Consider the following 12,120-nt stretch of genomic DNA (forward strand, 5'->3'; position numbering starts at 1 on the left):
GTTTTATTCCCTAGGAACAAGTCTGAAAGAGAAGTGGCAACATTTTACTTTCAATTACAGTATTTTCTATATTTCAGTTTCTGAAATAAAATTCTCCTTGCTAAAGGTTAAGCTAAGAAGTGATTGATAAAAGTTTCAATGTACAAACTTAACAAAACCAGAAGTCCCAACAGAAGGATGCGAGGCCTTTTCCTTTTGAAGGATGCATGATTTACCGTGCCCAGTCTGGCTCCCAGAGGGGGCAGTGGGATCATTGCCATTTTCTCTGAAGTTTCAGTTGTCTTCCTAATCATGTTGTAGTTCATCTGAGGAATATTTAGACTAGAGTGGTAAAAGTTTGGGTCTTAAAACCATTTTAGGAGAAAGGGGAAAAAAAAAAAAAGGATCAGGGAAGCAACATTTGTAGAAATTATTTATACAACAATAGACCAAGAGATCCTTGCCAAAAATAGACTGGTTGTTCTAGGCATGTGCATACAGTAAAATACTTTGTAATCTGAAGAAGGGGTGTTAAGGGTTTTCAAGCCTGTAAGCAAGACACAACAAATACTTCTTGTTGAGAGTAGAACCTCTCCTATGAAGAAAGACTGAGACAGCTGGGGATGTTCAGTCTGAAGAAGAGAAGGCTGTGGGGGGACTCATTGCAGCCTTTTAATACTTAAGGGGGGCTTATTAAAAAGATGGAGAGCAACTTTTTACTTGGTCAGATAATGATAGGACAAGGGGGGAGGTTTTAAAATTGAAAGAGGGGAGATTTAGTTTAGATATATGTAGGGAGGAAATTATTCACTCAGAGGGCGGTGAGGACCTGGCACAGGTTGTCCAGAGAAGCTGTGGATGCCCCATCCCTGGAGGTGTTCAAGGCCAGGCTGGATGGGGCTTTGAGCAACCTGATCTGGTGGGAGGTGTCCCTGCCCATGGCAGGGGGTTGGAACTGGGTGGGCTTTAAGGTTCCTTCCAATTCAAGCCATTCTATGATTCTGTGATTCTGTGAAGCAGGGAAAGGATATGGTACTCTTAATGAACCCATACCTTCTTTCAGAGCTCACAAAATTATCTTTCAAATGTATTCAGAATGGTGCACAATTTGATACTTTATAGTTCTATCAGGAGATGTTCATATATTTCAGAAAACATTATTTGATTATCTAGAGAATTTGAAAAGCAAACAAGAATTTCAGTAATCTATAAGCACAAGGAGATACAAAGATTTTTCCAAAATACTTTTCTATTTTAACAGAATTTATGCCTGACAAGTCTGGAGTTGGCTGTAAGGTCTTTAAGGCTGGCCTTTTTTTTTTTTTTTTTTTTTTCCCTTTAAAAGTAAATTTAAGTTAATTCATAAACAAATTTCATTACTATGGGATTTTTTGTTTGTTTTACTGTGGCCTTCTTTCTCTCTCTCTCTCTCTCTCTCTCTCTCTTTTTTTTCTTCTCTTTTTTTTCCTTGCTAACACTTTCTCTTCTCAATTTCAGGTTCCTGAAAGTGTTTCAGATGCTATTGTCACTACACTTGTTGGAGTTCTGCCTTATAATTGAACAACAGAAGGATTGGAGTTTTACATACTATTCATACGTGAATATCTTCAGATGTAGATGTATCACTCTTGGTGAATAACTGGGTTTTCAATCTTCAGACATAATTTTTAAGAACACAGTTTTTCTAGTTAGATTTAGAACACACATTCAGTGTTAATAAGGGAATAGCAAAGTATTCCAGGAATAAAAAAGGGGTCTCAGGAAGCAATAATTATAGCCATATATTCACATCCTCATATTTGTCTTAAATTAGATCAATGGTTCCAAATATCCCGCGAACTGTAATTATGTCAAATCATCTGGCTGTAAGATAAACTTGATTAAGCTGGAAGAACTGAAGATCTTTTAAGGTGTGTAAGGAGGCTTTTGTATTCAAATGTTGACAGAAAAATGTCAAGTGCATTGGCATCTGGTTCACTGAGGAAATTGAAAACATAGTCAAAGTTAACTTATCCCCATTCATTATGCAGTTAGCAAGCAACTTAAAAGGTTGGCAAGCTCTACCTCTTTCCCTCTGGGGAAAAATAAACATAAACTTAAAGTGAATGCACTTCCTAGGATCCTGTTTATTTTAAGTGTGTCCTCCTTATTCCAGATTCGTATTTTACCAAAATCAACATGCTGAATACCTCTTAGTGAAGCATTGATTGTAAACCTGTAATCTCCTCGCAACATTATCAGAACCAACCGATTTCTCAAACTCTCCTCCTATCACCCAACAAAAGCTCTTAGCTAGACAATACAACAGCGTGATTTGTGGGGAAGGCAGTGTTAAGAGCCCTAAATTGGCATTAAATGGAATAGGGATTGTTTGCTCCTTTTCATCTCATTGAACATACAGACTGTTGGGCTGTGTTTATACTGCTGAGTTGATTCAAGCCTTGGGGCTGAATAGCGCTGACTGGCTTTGCATCCCCACTCTGCAAGGTCAACTCCCTCTAGAACTGACTTTTATTGAAAACTGGAGCGGCCCACAACAGAGTGAAGGAGAGTGCTAAGAATTAAGCAATACGACAATAAGTGTGAATGTCTGAGTTCATTCCTTGTTCCTTGTTTGTTTAGATATGCCCTAAAGAAAAATAAAAAAAATCCAGTTGCTGCAAAAACTTAAAAACTAGTCAGCAGGCTAACAGTAATGATGAACACATTAGAAGACGTATTATGACTCTATAGGAGTAAGTGTCACAGCCTAGAAAGAGGGTTCCTCCCTGGTATTCTGAGTAATATTCATGTCTAGAGAAGGAAAACAGAGACCTGCTTCTCAAGCTCATGGTCACAGCAGCCACTGATCATGATGAACTCCACTGCAGCACTTCTTACAAGGATCACAACGTATCTCATTACAGCCACAGCATCTATGGCTGCACCCAAGGGCTGGTTACCCCTCCTGCATGTATGCATGCACACAAACATACACACATGGGAGACAAAATTCATGCGTATATACATATCAATATACACACACCTAGATGTGAAATAGAACCATCACTGCTCTCCAGCTTGTATGAAACTATCTGGTACTATAGCGCTCAGAATAATTTTAAACTGCTGCTAAGAAATCTTCCTGACAATGGACCCATTGATTTGGGCATGGTCCTTTTAAGATGTTGCCCTGGGCTGCTGTTGGGAAGCTGCTTTGCAGCCTGCCAGATATGTCTTTTTGTTGTGTAACACCAAGGGTGGCTTAGGACATGAGGCCATAGAGGGGACTGCTGAAAGACCGGTTAGTCTGGGAGAAGCCAAATCTGACATGAGTCAGATTCATGCTGCACCTTCCTGCAGTGTGGGGGTGGGACACTGGCACACGTCTCTTGGGCTCTGCCGAGTTCTTTCCAACCCAGAGACTTCTGAGCTTGCTGAGTTAGCTCAAGGGTGAGCTAACACTTAGGCAGCATGGACATTCAGGAGAGAAGAGCTGACAAAACTCTAGCACAACCCAGCAAGACTGTAAAGATGTATCTTTTGTTTACTAATTTTGAAATAGCTTTTTTTTCCCCCTGTCTTAAATCTTTCATTTGGAGTAACTCAAACTTTTATAGTGGAGTTGGTCAGATTGGAATTGGGAAACTTACCTGGATAACATTGAAGATTCTGCCTTGAAAGATTGAGTCTAGAGACCAGGAAGGTGTAATGTTAAAACCCCACTCCAGTTTAATACTAAGCATGCTACATCAGTGTATTCTCTTCCCTTGATATGTTCACAATGTGAGACTATTAAAAATGCAGCCATTTGTCTAACATCCATGGCCAGATTGCCTTTGTTTCAGTTAAAACCATGTCCTAGGTACAGGGATATATATGATCTGGCTGTCTGATGGAAACCATAATCTACATTCACATGACTATGTGCCAGTGTGTTGTTTAGACTCTAAAACGTCCTCTGTAGCTACACTGCTGTAGGAAGCTACATGTAGAAACACAGGGGATGGGTTTAGGCTCTGAGCTGTTGGTGGTCCATGCAGTTTAACTGGCAGCACAGGTCTGTGCCAGGCAGCACTCTCCCAGACAATGCCCAAGCCCAGCTCAGGGCCTGCTTCAGTCCTGGGACTCTTCCCAAACGCAGTGTGAACAAAGCACCCTGCTCTAGATGGAAAGAGAGCTTAGCTGTGCTGCTGCAAGAAGTAGCAATGCACTTGCTTTTGGAGCTAGGGAGTTGGCTCTGGTCCATTTTCTTTAGTGACGGAACTAGAAGAAAACTGATCTACACAGAGTCAGCCCAGCGTCTGTATACCAGTGGCACCAGACACATTAAGAATTAAGATGCAGAGGTTTCAGATGTCCTCAGTTTAGGTTTGGAAGCACAAGTTTCTTTTACTTGTGGAAGTACAAATCTTTAGTTATTTGGATAAAGAAGAATTCATTGCAAGTGAAGAAAGTTGCATCTACAGGCACATGACCAGTTTGGCCAGGATATGCTGCAGGGTGCACCGGTGATAGTCAAGTTCTCATGCTGTCATCTGTTTGTAGCTAAATTCAGTAATCTAAGTCTGAGATTTATTGGGAAAACACACACACACACACACGTGCACCAAAAAAACCAAACCAAACCAAATCAACCAACCAAACCAAACAAAAACAATAACAAACGAACAACAACAACAACAACAACACCAAACAATAAAAAAGTACGCCAAGGGAAAAAGTGAAGATAAGTCAGTAGACCTCTCCTGGGTCTGCCTACAATGGCATTCATACCATCTACCTCCAAAGGACTACATAGCACTTATACCTGAGCTAGTCTCTATGCCCTCTTTCAGGTCATTAGAAACAAATAGGCAGCGTTAGGGACTGACTCCTCTGACCTATTTTAGATGTATACCTTAGGGGCAGATTAATCGTGCCTTAAAAGTGCTTATTTCTCTGTAGTATTTATAAAGGAAGTAGGGCAATCATCTCCCACTCAATTTCTACACATCTACAGGAGACATATGAAACTTCTAATTCCTCAGTATACATTGGTACCGTACATTTATTTTCTAACATCTTCTTCCAACTTTCTAAATAAATCCTTCCAGAGGACACCAAGGGGCAGCTTTCAGCTGGTGCCCCGTCCCCGCTTGGTGGCCAGGCAGCAGAAGGCAGGGGAGCAGAGCCCAGAGGGGTGCAGGTGACACATGGTGGCCCAGGGGGCAGCTTGGGGACTTCCTCAGCACACGGCAAACACGGTGGCCATGGACCTGGTGGGACTATGCCTCTGCTACGGCTGCGGATTTACTGCATGTGAAACCTCCAGTTGCTCAGCTGCCAAAGGAAACAAGAGCAGCCACGGTAGTAATGTTCTTTATGGGAAATGAATAAGCACAAAAGGGCCATCCGATCCCCCGCATGCTGATGTGCAAGGACTGTCTTATTAAGGAAAAAAGAGATCTGAGGAACAGGAAGAGATGTGAAACACGGTACTCCGGCTTTTTAAAATATGTTAACAACTCCATCATCCTTAACCCTTCAGCTTTTCTCTTCCACAGGAAAAAAAAAAAAAGTGTAACTTTTAGACTCATTAAGTTTAATATACCTTGAGTTTAATAGTTCCTGGAGGATCTTAAAGTGCAGTATTAATTATGGGCCAGATGTTGCATGCGGTGCCAAGCTAAATTGACAGGACTGTGCAGGGCTTTAAGTGCTGTGCCCCAGAGTTATGTGCTTGTAGTAAGCTCTCAGGGGAAGGGTAACATGGCTGGCAGCTGTGAACCACGGAAGGAGAATTTTGACCCATGGAGGAAGGGAAAATCTTTATAGTTTTAAGAATTATTTTATTTTTAAAGTCTCTTCTATATGACTTCTGGAAAGGATTTACACGTTGGTATTCAGGAACCGAACTATGCATTTCCACTGGATTCACCTTGATCTGCTGCAGTCTGCTCTGTACATTTATTGCTCCTTTGGAGGAAAGGTGCTCTTCAAGTACTGTGTTTGTACTTGGTTTATAAATCGTATCTGAGATTTTAAAATCTTTCAGAAAAATATGAACACCCAATTTCCATAAAATAAATGGGAACTTTTAGTCCCATCAGGGGTCAGTACACACTTCTGAAACTACCTTTTAAAGCCTTGGACTGTTATGACATTGTCCAGAAATTATTCATTTCAGTCATTTCAGTACATTGAATACCTTATTTCATCTTATATGCTTAAAAAAAAAAAAAAGAAAAAAAAGGAAAAAAAAGAAAGGAAACACAGAATAGGTTGGAAGAGACCTCCAAGATCACCTAGTCCAACCTCTGACCTAACACTAACAAGTCCTCCCCTAAACCATATCACTCAGCTAAAAAGGAAATGAGACGAGAGGAGAGGAGAGGAGAGGAGAGGAGAGGAGAGGAGAGGAGAGGAGAGGAGAGGAGAGGGAAAGGGAAACGCACTTCTATTAATGATTTCATGGTAACATATTTGTCCTGAATTTGGATTTTCATAAATAACACAAAAACCTGAAAGACAGTATTCTGCAAGGGCTAGTGTCACTTAGTTTAGTTTTGTTTTGTTTTGTTTGGCTCCTCATTTTGTAGAGGACACCAAACAAACAAATAAATAAATAAATAAAATAAAAAAGTATGTAATAGAATTATTAGCTATATATGATAATATAATTATATGTATATAGTATAGTATATATGCTCTAATATGTATTATATATATATTAATATATATAAGAATGTTGCAAAATAGCTTTTATAATGGTCCCCCTCCCTGTGGTGTATTTAGATTCCCAACATTTTGGAAATCTGTGATGAACACATTCTGAGGAGTTAACAGCACTCTGAGTTGCTAGCAGTATCTGACTCCCCAAACGGCACCCGATCTATTATACCTGATTTGTTCTAGAATATAATCATACTTCACAAATGTCTATTTGGATTTAATGTCTCCCAGTAATCTTCCACCTCTCTTCCAAAGCAAGGGACATGGTCCTGTGCATAGTTTCTTTTAAGAATCTTTAGTGTGAAGCATAAGGAACTTAAAATGTCCTTGTTGGAGCAGCCTGTTTGTATAACTGCTACAAGCCAAAACCGTCACTTGCAAGCAGAGATGAAAGGAAGCATCTTAGTATTTACTGTTCTTGTTGGAATAACAGAGCCCAGATAGGACCTGAGAAAATATACCTGTGAGCCTGTCTGCAGAGAGCTGGTACTGGCATTTCCTCATGCTGAAAGTATGTGGGGGTTCTTCTGTATGGGGTTTCTGGTGCCTCATGACAGGGCGAAGCAGAACAACTTTAAGCCAGTTGCAATGTTTCATTTTGTCTTGCATGAATGGAAATGAGCCACTCTCAAAATGGAAGGAATAGGCCTAAACTGAAAATAAAGCAAGCTTCTTTTAACTGCAGTCAGAAATCCTCAAGATGTTCACTCACATAGATACCATCTATGTGTCTGTGTAGTCACAGTTTTGACGTGCAGTGCCAAGTGCAGTCTCCCTGTTGGAAGTGGTCCCTCTGTTCATTACAGTGCTACCTCCTCTCCTTTGCTGTCATGCACTGGAGGCCAGAAAGAGAGTGAGACATCTACCAGGTCCCTTGTAAGAAGGGGAGGTGGGTGGGTATTGAGAGCAAACAGGGCAGAGTTTCCTACAAAACTCTGTTTTGCAGGAAAGATCTTTTCTCCAGTTACCTCTTTTTTGAATGTCCCTTGTCTAATATCACTTGGGGATAGCTTGGCAGACAGCACTGCTAAAATACAATGTTTTTATTTCCAGTGCTGTTCATGACAAGCCTTATGAGTCAGGGCCCCAAGGTGCCCTGTTCATGGCAAATAATACTCTGGAGGCAGCTGTATGGAGTAGCATTTAACCTCAACAAGGTTGGAGAAGTCTTTTATACTCCCCTTCCATGTCCTAACTCACTCAGATAATATCTGTGAGGAGACAGCACAACCTCTGTGACTGTTTGTGTCTATAGGGTGACTAGAAGCCTGGGGTAATCACATAGTTCTCTGAGGGATATTAACCTGGGGGAACATCTGGAATGATGTGCATATGTCTAAGAGGATAAATAAGGTCAGGACAATGGTCCAGTGCCAAACCCATGCCCAAAGTTTGGCTCCCATCCAAGCACAGAAATGCCTTGTGTTAACAGGCTGTCTGGGCATCAGTCCTAGGTCCAAGGATCGATACCAAACCTGCAGCCAGAAGCTTTTGCATAGCATCCTCCTGCTTTTCTCACTCTAGACCTAGGTCCTCAGACACATAAAAAGTGCAGTTTTCAGAGGCAGGGCTTTCCGAGAAGGGAAACACAGAGCTGCAGTTAAAAATTTTGGGGTTTGGATTGCAAAGGTTTAACAAATGATTCAGTGCTTTAAGTATTGCCTTGTTAGATCATTGAACTTTGACAGAACTTTAGTATTTAGTACCTGGAGGAAACTCTCTGTATTGTCTCTTCCAGCTTTTTGTACTAATGGAGGCATAAAATACTGGAAATCAGCTGCACTTGGATAGAAAACTTGTAAAGGAGAACTTCCTTGATGGGAAATACGATTTATGGAAGTAAGGAGATAAAGAGTAATTAATACGTTTGGGAGAAAATAAAAATAAAAGAAAGAAAAGAAGGAACAGTTCACATTTTTCTGTCACTTAACACCAAACATTCAGCCAAAGAAAAAAAGGTACGGATTAAGCTGAAGACAGTCTAAGTTAGTTAAAGCTTATCATTCACATATTGCCTAGAAAATGTCATGCATTACTATCCTGATTAGTCCATATTTGGGCTGTCTGGCGTTCAGCGACAAGTCGTTAGCAAGATAGAAGAGCTGCGACTGCAGTACAGTCTGCTCTTCTGGAAAAAGCTTGCAAAACAATGAATAGCACACAAAAAGTGAGCAAGATGTTCCTATTTCCCTGGGCTCACCAGAGAACAAAGGGACATGATATGAAGCTGAGATAACCTGAGCCAATTTCAAAATCTATTAAAAAAGTAACACTAAAAATACTTTGAGGCTCTTCTTTATAAGACTGAGGGCAGGATTTTATTGAGAAGATGCTGCATTATTTCTTCTGATCCATAGTCAGAGTTCAGGCAGAGGAGACCAAAAGGAAGATCCAGCTATAGCAGGATGTGAGGATGATCTCGCTGTTAATTCGGCATGTAAAGACTCATCTCTTGCACCTTTACTGAGGAGAAACATGTCCTATGTTCACCCTACGAACTGCACATACCACGGGTGCAGCTATCTGCATTCACAACACCCAACTTCCCCTGCCCCTGTGGTGTTACGCTACACGTGATGGGGCTGATCCACGCTCTCTGCTGCAGTGTGCGCTATTTAACAGCAGTTTTCCATGCTGTGGAGCTGGCTACCGTCTGGAGGTTTGCATAATGTGTTTTCTGCCCTGGCTCCTCACCTGCTCTCTGCTACTTAATACACGGAAATTGGCCACAGAGTTTGTATTTGGGCGGCATCTCATTCGACGTGGGCATCAGGTGTCTGGGAAAATGTGGTTCACAGGAGTGCTCCCTCAGCGCTCGGTGTCTGTCCGGCTGTGAGCCGACAGCTCTGTGTGGTTATTTATACCCGCGACAGCGCGGCAGGGAGTGCAGGCGGAGCTGCAAAGTCACGCACCTTGCTAACGATAACCTGCCCCTGTTTCAAGGGAGCATGGCAAGTGGTGGTGACAGCTGGGTGGCACTTTGAAGCCTGACACCTCCCGCCCTCAGATAGACCGGCCTTTAATCCCCTCAGAGCTGTGCTGGAGTTTCTGCATGGCGCTTTGTGAGGGCGTCCCGCTGAGGGGCCGAGCAGGCCTGCAGGCCTCGAGCTGCACCCTCAGCACATGCAGCTGGGCTGGGCCGCTCTGTTTTTTATCATGGCAAGGCTGGAACAGGGCCCCTGCTTCCTTCTTACTGCCTGGCAGCAATATCGATGCATTAATTAATGTGCTGGGTATCCTCCTTTGCGCCTATCAGCACAGAACAGGCCCTGGGATGGTGTCTTCGAGACCCTTCATGTAGCACAGCGGCCCTGGGGGCTACAGGAGGGAAAGCAGCTCTCAGGGTGTTGTTATCCCACCCACTAATGGTTCTTCGGCACGGAGAGAAAATTCTCACAGCCATTACATATGATTTGCAGCTAATAAGCCATCTTAGAGTGACTCAGCTGCGAACCAACATAAATATGTGAAAAAGTATTTTAGGCCATGTCTCCACAACTCTTTAAATCTAATGGGCTTGACTGTGCTGTTTGATCCAGTAATCATGCTGAGTCTTATTAAGGCCAGAAACATAAGCCATAGTAAGTGCAGATTGAGACCACTTTATATTTGACTAGATATTTTCCTGAGAACTTTCTGACCCGTGTGTGTGACAGAAGCTTTCTTTTTTAAATAACTTTATGAATGTTTGCTGGCATGGCAAACCACAAGAACAAGATACAATAGCCTCTTGGTATAAATCTCAGTTAATGAGATCAGGACTAGAAACCTCATTGTTCAACTTGCTTTCTGTCTGAACGCAATCTGCTTCTCAAATTATAAATCAGGGGCAAGACACTGTACCATTGTGTAACCCTACACCCTGGCTCTGGAATGTTTCCTAGTCACAAGAGGATTGTCATCGTTTCATTTACGAGGGAACTATCAAACAGGCTTGGGCCATATTTGGTCTACAAACCCCCCTCAAATGAAGACAGATCCCCCCTCCCGGCCAGCAGGGTATTTTTGTAGCAACCGCACAGAAGCATGCGTTATCATACACCACATCCTGAAATCTAAAACGAGTAGGGAAAGAAAGTTATTATCTCTACCACTCTTGCAAGCAGTGCTAACTACTAAGGATAAAGATTTATTTATGTATGCCCTATATATGTCCACCCCTCCAGAAAAGGGTCCACATATATATAATAAGATAATTCCACTGGAAGGTTCACTTGTGCTTGCAAAGGCGTATCGTGTGCGCAAAGCCTCTGCCATCCCACAAGACCTTACACCATGATCTGCTTGAGAAAGCAGATCCCTTCTGTAGAGCTCAGACCACCAGAGAGAGAGACAGTCCCAAGCTGTGGATGGTGCAGCAGTTTTGAGAGGTCTGAAGAACATAATCATTTGCACATTTTCATCCAGCTTTCTAACAACCCAAGAAATAGAGGGAAGACTAGTAATGTTTGTTACTGGCTTAGGAGAAATCCCAAGATCACTCTTCAGCTCCTCTGGATGCAAGCTGTTATACGCTTAACGTAAACCTTTCTGGTCAACTAAGTCCCCTTTCATTTATGGAAGGAAATGAAGAGTTTCACCCAGAGCAACCTGGGGCCTGCCTCCCTGGCTCTGCTGTTAAGAGCAATATCCTGAAAAGTTTGTGAAAGTATTCATCCTTGCCTCCATATACCTGCCAGCTGAAACCTTGCTGTGCTGTCTCAACAGCTCTGGTCTCCAAAAGGACACTGTGGGCATGGGCTGACCAGGGAACACCGAGATCCGTGGTGCAACATGAATAACCAAGAGAAAATGACTCCAGCAAACCTACCATATGATCTCTGAAGGCCACGTTCTCCAGTGCAAGCCCTTTGCCTATAGCTGAGAACATAGTTCAGACCTCTTGAGCAGATAGTGCAAATAATTTTTGCATTTAATTAGGAGACCAAACTGAGAAATCAGAAGGGAAAATAATTTCCATTGGTGAAACATGAATAAAGTATTTAAATAGACCTGAAACTAAACATTTCTTATAGCTTCCAGCTAATCTGATTAAGCTATATTTAGTCTCAACACCTTACCTTGAAGTGAGAAAACAGACTTTTAAATATGAACAGAAATATGTTAGCATTTCTGATCTTTTTCTTTGACCAAAACTCTTTGCTGAATATGAAGTATTTCAGGATCATCTCGTTCTTTAGAAATAAGTATTTTCATTTATTTGGCTTTGTTTAATGGCACAGTTCTTCAATGGCAATCAAATAACAGATAATGGTCCATTTTATTGGCATTTTTACCTGACTGTGCAAGAGCACAATGTTAGAGATTCAGCATCTTTTAGTGTCTCATCCCAGCACCACTAGGAAAACCTAAATATGAACAGATGTTGCTGAAAGTTGAAAAAAGGGCACAGGAAAGTGTCTTTCCTTTTCCTTTTCCTTTTCCTTTTCCTTTTCCTTTTCCTTTTCC

This window comes from Oxyura jamaicensis, chromosome 1, assembly GCF_011077185.1.
Source record: "Oxyura jamaicensis isolate SHBP4307 breed ruddy duck chromosome 1, BPBGC_Ojam_1.0, whole genome shotgun sequence".
In the NCBI taxonomy this organism is placed as follows: domain Eukaryota; kingdom Metazoa; phylum Chordata; class Aves; order Anseriformes; family Anatidae; genus Oxyura; species Oxyura jamaicensis.